This window comes from Oncorhynchus keta, unplaced genomic scaffold, assembly GCF_023373465.1.
Source record: "Oncorhynchus keta strain PuntledgeMale-10-30-2019 unplaced genomic scaffold, Oket_V2 Un_contig_28413_pilon_pilon, whole genome shotgun sequence".
Taxonomy (NCBI): domain Eukaryota; kingdom Metazoa; phylum Chordata; class Actinopteri; order Salmoniformes; family Salmonidae; genus Oncorhynchus; species Oncorhynchus keta.
In genome coordinates, this window is record NW_026286026.1 from 114,220 (window position 1) to 124,656 (window position 10,437).

The window sequence follows — 10,437 nt, forward strand, 5'->3', positions numbered from 1 at the left end:
ATCTGTAAGGTCCCTCAATTGAGCAGTGGATTTCAAACACAGATTCAACCACAAAGACAAGGGAGGTTTTCTAATGCCTTTCAAAGAAGGGCACCTATTTGGAGATGGTTAAAATATATAAAAAATAAGACATTGAATATCCCTTTGAGCATGGTGAAGTCTATACAGATATTAACTACACTTTGGATGGTGTATCAATACACCCAATCACTACAAAGATACAGGCGTCCTTCGTAACTCAGTTGCTGGAGAGGAAGGAAACCGCTCAGGGATTTCACCAAAAGGCTTTATAACAGTTAGATTTTAATGGCTTTGACAGGAGAAAACTGAAGATGGCTCAACAACAATGGAGTTACTCTACAATACTAACTTCATTGACAGAGTGAAAAAGAACCCTGTACAGAATAAAAAATATTCCAAATATGCATCCTGTTTGCAACAAGGCACTAAAGTAATACTGCAAAAAATGTGGCAAAGCAATTCACTTTTTCTCATCATTAAGACGAGCCTAACTGCACTGTATCTGTTGTTGAGCGCATGTGCCAAGGCCAGAATAGGCACACTTGCTATTTAACACAACAGTTTCTGTGACAAAACTATCGGTAGAGTTAAAAATGACGGAAACGCATTGAACTTTAGATTTTATTTGGTGCATGAACATTTTTTGTGTGCGCTACGTCATCACGCACTGACTTTAATCCTCAAGTTTGTTTGGTGAAAACAAATCAAATAAGATTTTATTGGTCACATACACATATTTAGCAGATGTTATTGTGGGTGTAGTGAAATGCTTGTGTTCCTAGCTCCAACAGTGCAGTAGTATCTAAAAATTCACAACAATACACACAAATCTAAAAGTAAAACAATGGAATTAAGAAATCTATAAATATTAGGACAAGCAATGTCAGAGTGGCATTGACTAAGATACTGTAGAATAGAATACAGTATATACATATGAAATTAGTAAAACAGTATGTAAACATTATTCAAGTAACTAGTGTTCCATTATTAAAGTGACCAGTGATTTTATGTCTGTAGCGAAGCAGCCTCTAAGGTGCAGGTTTGAGTAACTGGGTGGTAGCCGGCTAGTGACGGCCTTGAGATAGAAGCTGTTTTTCTGTCTTTTGGTCCCAGCTTTGATGCACCTGTACTGACCTCGCCACATGGATGATAGCGGGGTAAACATGCCGTGGCTCGGGTGGTTGGTGTCCTTGACTATGTTTTTGGCCGTCCTGTGCTGTAGGTGTCCTAGAGGGGAGGCAGTGTGCCCCCGGTGATGCTTTGGGCAGATCGCACCAACCTCTGGAGAGCCGTGCGGATGCGGGCGGTGCAGTTGCTGTACTAGGCGGTGATACAGCCCGACAGAATGCTCTGAATTGTGCATCTGTAAAAGTGGGGCCAAGCTAAATTTCTTCAGCCTCCTGAAGTTGAAGAGGCACTGTTGTGCCTTCTTCACCACACTGTCTGTGTGGGTGGACTATTTCAGATCATCAGTGAAGTGTACGCTGAGGAACTTGAAGCTTTCCACCTGCTCCACTGCGGTCCCGACAATGTGGATAGGGGTGTGCTCCCTCTGCTTTTTCCTGAAGTCCACGGTCAGCTCCTTCATTTTGTTGAGAGAAAGGTTATTTTCCTGGCATCACTCCGCCAGTGCCCTCATTGTGTGTAATCAGGCCTATTATGGTTGTGTTGTCTGCAAACTTGATGATTGAGTTGCAGCCGTGTGTGGCCACGCAGTCATGGGTGAGCAGGGAGTACAGGAGGGGGCTGAGAACGCACCCTTGTGGGGCCCCAGTGTTGAGGATCAGTGAAGTGGAGCTTTTGTTTCCTACCTTCACCACTTGGGGGGCGGCCCGTCAGGAAGTCCAGGACCCAGTTGCATAGGACGGGGTTCAGACCCAGGGCCCCGAGCTTGATGATGAGCTTGGAGGGTACTATGGTGTTGAACGCAAGGCTGTAGTCAATGAACAGCATTCTTACAAAGGTATTCCTCTTGTCCAGGTGGGATAGGCCAGTGTGCAGTGCAATGGTGATTGCATCGTTTGTGGATCTATTGGTGCGGGAAGCAAATTGTAGTGGGTCTAGGGTGTAAGGTGGAGGGGATATGGTCCTTAACTAGTCTCTCAAAGCACTTTATGATGACAGAAGTGAGTCATTTAGTTCAGTTACCTTTGCTTTCTTGGGTACAGGAACAATGGGATACGCATGCTCTGAGGCCGCAGCTAGAGATGCCGTCTGGGCTGGAAGCCTTGAGAGTTTCAACACGCTTAAATGTCTTACTCACGTCAGCCACGGAGATTGAGAGCCCACAGTCCTTGGGAATGGGCCACGTCGATGGCACTCAAAGCAGGCAAAGAAGGTGTTTGGTTGTCTTGGACCAAGACGTCGGAGTTCTCGACGTGGCTGGTTTTCTCTATGTTATCCGTGATTGTCTGTAGACCCTGCCACATACGTCTCGTATCTTTGCCGTTGAACTGCACTCCACTTTGTCTCTGCACAGCCATGTCGCGGACACCGACTGTTTGATTGCCTTACGGAGGGAATAACTACACTGTATTCAACCATATTCCCAGTCACCTTGACATGGTTAAATGCGAGGGTTCGTGCTTTCAGTTTAGCACGAATGCTGCCATCTATCCATGGTTTTTGGTTTAGGTAGGTTTTAAAAGTCACAATGGGAACAACATCCTCAATTCACTTCCTGATAAACTCAGTCACCGTGTCCGTGTATGCATCAATGTTATTATCCAAGGCTACCCAGAACATATCCCAGTCCGTGTGATCAAAACAATCCTGAGGCATGCCTTCCGATTGGTCAGACCAGCGTTGAATAGACCTTAGCACGGGTACTTCCTGTTTGAATTTCTGCCTATAGGAATTGTGGAGCAAAATGGGGTCCACTGGTGGAAAACTTTGCATATTTTCTTTATGTGGATTTTTGAATATTTGCATGAAAATATATCGCAAATTGGATGGAAACCTAGCTATAGACTGACCAGGTGAATCCAGGTGAAAGCTATGATCCCTTATAGATGTCACCTGTTAAATCCACTTCAGTCAGTGTAGATGAACGGGAGTGGACAGGTTAAATAAGGATTTTTAAGCCTTAAAACGATAGAGACATGGATTGTGTATGTGTGCCATTCAGAAAGTGAATGGGCAAGATAAGTTTTAAGTGTTGATCAGGGTATGGTAGTGGGTACCAGTTGCACCAGTTTGAGTGTGTCAAGAACTGCAACACTGCTGGGTTTTTCATGCTTAACAGTTTCCTGCGTGTATCAAGAATGATCCACCACCCAAATGACTTCCAGCCAAATTGACACAACTGTGTGAAACATTCTCTTTTGACTCCTTGTAGTCCATGCCCCAATCTAATTGAGATTGTTCGGAGGGCAAAAGGGGGTGCAACTCAATATTAGGGAGGTGTTCATAATGTTTTATACACTCAGTGTACAATGGAGTGCTTACCAAGAAGATAGTGAATTAGTGGCCGAGTTACAGTTTTGACTTAAATCTATCTGAAAATCTATGGCAGGACCTGAAAATGGTTGCCTAGCAATGACAACTAATTTTATAGAGTTTGAAGAATTTGGAAAATATTAATGGGCAAGTGTTTTTTACAATACAGGTATAGAAAACTCGTAGAGACTTACCCAGAAAGACTCACAGCTGTAATCGCTGCCAAAGGTGCTTCTACAAAGTATTGATTTAGGGGTGTGAATACTTAAGTAAATTATATATTTCTGTATTTAATTGTCAATACATTTGGAAAAAAATCTACAAATACTTTTACATCATTATGGGGTATTGTGTGTAGATTGGTGAGAAAAAAACTAAATTTAACAAGAAAATGTGGAATAAGTCAAGCAGTATGAATACTTTCTGAAGGCACTGTTGCTGATAGGCCTACAGATTCCCTGGGAGGAAGTGGGAAACAAGCTCTGTTTTGATACTGTGCCAATCATGATTTGATATGATTCAGCTTCCTAAGATGCTAATCACATCATTAATTATTTCCATAATTGTCTCCTCTATTTGGAGTCTTGTTAGAACGAGGAATAAGAAGTCTGTGTCTCCAAGGGGAAGTGGTGTTTGTAAAGTGTCCCTACTGTACATTCTCCTCTACATGAATGAGAATAGATGGAACCATAGTCTGAGTGAGAAGGACCATTCACAAAGTACTGTATCTCTATTCAAACTGCACCACATGCCAGCCCAGCACAAATGAGAAACTAAAAGTCTTATAAATGTTACTCAGAGTTTAAATGACTTGCAATCAAAACAGTTAGATTATCTTGTAATTATTCCATGAGGGTTTTATTACAGGCATGCGTGAAATATGTTTTCAAGCGAGTCTAGATTGATATTCACCAAATGAAGGTCCTTAATGTGTGCTAATTTAATTTTGTGCGTTGACATGACATGTTAATTATGCAAATGGTTTAATAAAATGTCTTAGTTCAGCGAATTGCACACTCGCTGACCTTTCAAGTATCTTCCCAGTCCAGGCATTTTCTCCTTATGCTTCCTATTTCTGAAATTCACTTCTTCCACAATTCTGATTTCCAAAAGAATAATTTCCTTCCATTAATCAAAAAATTCACCATAGGGAAATGCAAGCGGTTTATGCTGCTGTTGAGCTGTGCACATGCTGATGTTATTAATCTAAACAGCAAATACACATGTTGATGTTAGTTTCTGTCAGAGCACAGCAGGGAAACATCCCGAGGTAGTCTTTTAAATAGGATATGCTCTCACAGAGACTGTCACAGCAGCAAAATGAAAAGACTTAGCCATGTACAGGGCTGCCTGATTACATTTTTAAATGAATGACAAAACAGAAATTGATGCTTCATTATTTTCACTTTAGCTGCCACTTGCCTCAAAACCGATGTTGCAACGGTGTGCTATTCATTTACCCAGGCTCTCAGAATCACCACGGTGGAATAATGCATGAATAATCATTTATCCATTTCACCTCAGCCATTGAGAGAATGACAGTTGCCAGATACTTCTAATATCTTTATGCAAAACATCTGTCTGTTGTTGAAGAAGCACTTTGTTCCAAGACAATATATTCCCTCCATCCTTTTCTAACCTGTCCTTCTTCCTCCAGCATACAGTATACCTGCCAAAAGCCTTTGATTACCCTGGTTAGCCCTGCCATGGCTGTGATGATGCTGAAGCTGGTGAGTGAATTTTTATATATTTTTTGTCCTTGGGTTAATGGTGATGGGGAGAGGGGTATGTGAGGCAGGGGCAAGCTAGTCTTAATCCACAGCACTGGCTCCAGAGGGAGTCTGCTAACCTGCTGGGGGGTTTCCATGGGCAGTAATCTCTGGGAATGACATGAGATGACACGTCCAAGGTGCTTCATAACACTTACTTTCTCGATCATCTCTCCTTTTTTACCCGGCTACCTTCTTTTCTTCTCAATTTCTGCCTTGTGTTTTCTCCGGGAATTTGACGCCTTGGAGCAATGGATGACATACAGAGAACATAGAGTGTACTGTAACTGTTGTTTGTATTTATCTTGGTGTGGCATGCCTGAGTGTGTGTGGTTCTGGCAGCAGTGAGATATGGCCCCCAGCTCTCTGCTGTGAAGCAGTCACTCCTAGGGGATGCCTCTAATTGCATATACATGTGTGAGTTTAATAAAATGTTGAGGATCACCTAATGATGATTTATTGTCAAAACCGGAGGATGCTGCCTGCCTATAAGAGCCAGGGGGAATAGAGGCCCATCACACAGCCAAGAGAAGAAATCTAGTAAACATGAACCCACAACGATTGTCTGTTTTCAGCTCGCAGTCGAAGCACAGAGATACAACATTCATGGTACTGAATACAGGACATTTTATTCACGCCTGGATAAGGAACCTGTCATTTGCCATGTAACAAGTTAAATTTCTGTTGCCTATGTCACAGAATGAATGCGTATAGATTAAAGAATTACCTTCCTTAAAATACTGTATTGCGGTGAAATTGTAAGGCAGTCTTAAAATCACTACAGGCTATCAAATAAAAAAACAGTTTTGACCCTCCACTATGCAGTCTTACTCTCCTTGTATTACCTTTGGTTCAGATGTTTATGCGCATAGACTCATTAGACTTAAATTATCTCCTATTTGATGATTAAAGATTTAATGGTGCTTCATTAATCACCTTTTAGCTGTGAGCTTTCTGTTAGACACACACACACACACACACACACACACACACACACACACACACACACACACACACACACACACACACACACACACACACACACACACACACACACACACACACACACACACACACACACACACACACACACACACACACACACACACACAACTGAACACTATAGAGAGCGGAGAGCTGAAGGAGAGAAAAAATAAAAATGTATGACAACTGAAGGAGCTTTGACTGATAGAGGACTGTGTGCACACAATATCTCACCTGCACGGCATCATCAGCTCAGATTCAGGACCAATCTATCCACATGAGTGATGGTTCTGTTGAAATAGAACGGGGTGATTTGGAGTTCACCTGTGTCCTCACCTTCAACCTTAAAGCATTCAATTCCACACACCCTTTCCCGGTTCTTCAATTTACAGAAATGCTCATTCTATTCTGTTTTTGCTGGCATGAAATATCCACAATTTTAACTCCTTTTGGACTTGGTATAGGCAAGACTCGAGATCAGATGGAATGTGTGGAAAGAGATCTACATGTAACAATACCAAATACAGCTTTAAACTCTCATGAAAGGAAATACTCTTGTACTTGCTCCACTATTGCAGTTTAGAACAATGATACGTTTTACCGTGATTTAAAATAATAATAAAACATTTTGATATCACCTTTATTTAAAAATGTATGTACATAACAAATCTATGTACAGTGTGTGCAAATTTAGAAGAGTAGGGAGGAAGCCAATAAATAGGCACTAGAGGCGAAGATAATTACAATTTAGCAATAAGTAATAATATGGGGATGAGGTAGTTGGGTGTGCCATTTACAGATTGGCTGTGTACAGGTACAGTGATCGGTAAGCTGCTCTGACAGCTGATGCTTAAAGTTAGAGGGGGAGAAATATTACTCCAGCTTCAGAGATTTTTGCAAATCGGTCCAGTCATTGGCAGCAGAGACGTGGAAAGAAAGGTGGCTAAATGAAGTGTTTGCTTTGGGGATGACCTAGCAAAAAACCTATAGATGACCTGGAGCTAGTGGGTTTGGATATGGTTATGTAGTGAGGGCCAGCCAACGAGAGCATACAGGTCGCAGTGGTGGGTAGTGTATGGGGCTTTGGTGATACAACTGATGGCACTGTGATAGACTACATCCAGTTTGCTGAGTAGAGTGTTGGAGGCTAGTCAATTTTACGAGGGTACGTTTGGCGACATGATCTCCTCTCATTCTCAGAAGACATGAAGAAGGACAAATGAGCAGGATATGAAGAAGACAGGAACCACATGGAATGAGGTCAAGAAAACCACCCAGACCAGAGTTCACTGGAGAGTGGAGATATACTATTTAGTCCCTTTGCTCCACTAGAAGCTGAAGGGAATAAATCAAGTCCTCTCATTGCCTTAGCCATGTGACCGTATACTCATTCATTTAGCCACTTCACTCACCTATTCATGAAGGTGTGAAATCATTTATGGCAAAGAAAGTCTGTAACGTCAAATCCAATGTGGGTGGATGCTAAACTAAGGACATATGACTGACTCTCTTCTGTGAATGTATACTCCCCAGGGAGTTGAGTGGGTTGGAGGCTATTTATGAATACTACAGTACCATTCTCAGTTGAGTCTGTGAAATTATACTCTCAGGAGGAGAACATTACAGATTAGAAAATATTGTAGGTTATGGTCTGAATACAAAAATGGACTCTAGTTCCATGTTATCTGAGAAGCAGCAGCTTTGCGATACTGAGAGGCTTGTCAGAATAGATGCTGAGTTCCACTTGAATGAGCTTGAGTGTGAGCTAGGCAGCTCCGTGAGTGGCATTTGTCTTCCTCTCAAACACCCGTCCCCGTATGACTAAATGACCTAAGCTCATTGACCGAGCACCATGGAAATCTATCTGAGGATGTTGTTTATGCCTAAGCCCCTCGAAAGTGTACTCATTCTAAGCTCACACAGTCACATTTGCACCCACATACATGCACATTCATCAGATACCAGCAGAGGGCAATCATGAGCCTTACCTTTCTTCTCTTCTCCTTTGTGAGTCCAGACCCTCTGGATGTACCTGATCCTGTCATACTATTTTACCAATGGATTAGATATACCTGAGAGCCACTCAAAGGAGCAATAGTGTATGTTTTACAGGGTTGAAGTCCTCTGTAATGCATTATGCTCAGCATTATACCTGCTCCTAACCATCACTGTTGTCCAGTGGGAGGTTGAATTCTGGGCCAGCCCAGCCATAGATGTTGGCTCTCTATTTGGCTTTATGTGTGTCAGAGGCAGATGCCAGATCACTGTCTCTCTCACACTTAATCAATAAGCCTATCTTGATTAGTCAACTGTCTACCAAGCATCTAAGTCAGACCTCAATGAGGTGGAGGTCTATTGGCAATGATCTTTCTGCTGATCTGTGCAGTTCTACTGTCTTGTTGTTTTGAACATGGTCAGGACATGGTGCAGCTGAGCTCCAGTATGGGCGGGGACCCCACTGGGGAGGACTGGGGCAGTGTGGGAACACACTAATCCCTGTAGTGGATGTGGGGACACACAGGGCCTGTACAGCCAGCTGTCCCAGCAGATGCTGAGAGTAGAGGAGAGGTGAAGTCACACACATGGGTATGGGGGGCATCAGTCAGTGTGCTTTGGTGCATGTTTATTTCTGTGCTAATCCAGTGTTTCGTTAAATAAAAAGTGAGCATTCTATGTGACCTCTGTTGATGGGTAATGTCTGTGTATGGCAACAGAAGGAATGGGTGGTAGACCTGGAGAGAAAATAGAATGTAAATAGCTACATAGTTTACAGAGCAGACATGACTACATCTAAACCAAATGACATATTGCACCAAACTTTATTTCTATGTCAGTATGCTCAGTCTGCAATGCTAGGCTACCTTGGAGCTTGTTGGCTGGAACTCTCCTTTGTCCACATTTTGAAATACAGAAAGAGAGAGGGAGGTAGAGGAGGGAGGAGTTGCTACAGTAGTTGACTGAGGCATGTGTACCATAATAAATCACACAGTGAATGAGGAGAAAAACATGTCTCTCTGAGCTCCTCTGGATCAAAGAAAGACCATCACACGGCTTGTTAGAAAAACACATGTAACCAGCTGCACATAACCACCTGCACGTAAACGCACACACACACACACACACAAACACACACAGACAGAGACAGACACACACAGACACACACACAAAAGGCACAGCCTCCCCTTCACTCGCCACACAAGATCAAACATTTCCAAGACTCATCCTGCATCAAAGACCCTGTCGGTGAGGAATACAACATCATTATGTACTCCTACTCTCTCCTTTAAGGTGGAGGGAGTTTGTGAAAAATGCCCCAAAAATTGATATAGCGCATACATTGTTCTAAAACCTTAAACATAGTATATAAATGTGCCAGTTGCTCTTTCCACTAGATTGGCAGCTCAGTACCTCAGACTTTCTGAAGTGTTTGGACAATAAAATAAAAAAGTAAAAACAGTTTTAAGCATCAATTGCTTCCTGCGTTGGGTGAGATGAATATTGCGCGTTGGGCTATTGAACAATGGGAAAGGTCAGCCAATCACAATGCAGAATAAATGGCAAAAAGTGTCATTTTAATTGATCTCATTGACTAATTGGTTGTGCTCCAATTACACTGATGATGTTTCACGGTTGAGTGAACGTGTGATTCTGGGTTGGGAGGCTGGTATGATTTCTCACAGTTGGCCCAGTGCACCAAGTCCTGTGGTGATATTGACATAATAAGCAGGTGGAGCCAGTGTTGAATAATGCTTCTCCACTGTGGTCTCTTTGTATCCCCCAAAGCTTCTCTCCCATATCTCCTCCACCGTGGCCCCACTAGGCTCACAGCCCCTCCCCCAGCCTCTCCTCCAAGCCCAGCACAGAACTTTGGGGGTGTGTAGAGGGGGAAAGAGAAGATTTATGGCTGAAATTAAACACAGAGACATGCACATCAGGAGAGCAGAAGTTAGGGTGATCAGCAATGTGGAGAACTGTGGAAGTGTAGGACTGCCATAGCTCATGAATGCTAATGCTAGCTCACTTATGAATAACTAGTCTAAAGAGGAAAGGAATGACAATTCTGGATGGATGATAAAAAATAATCTAATTATCTGCTCTCCTCCAACCTGTAAGAGGAATGCACAAAAACCTACCAGGAGAGTGTATGAAGTTTAAAGATGAGGAAGTTATGGGTTTTACTCTGGAGGAGAACTTTCAAAAGGATATTGCAACATAAAAGGATAAA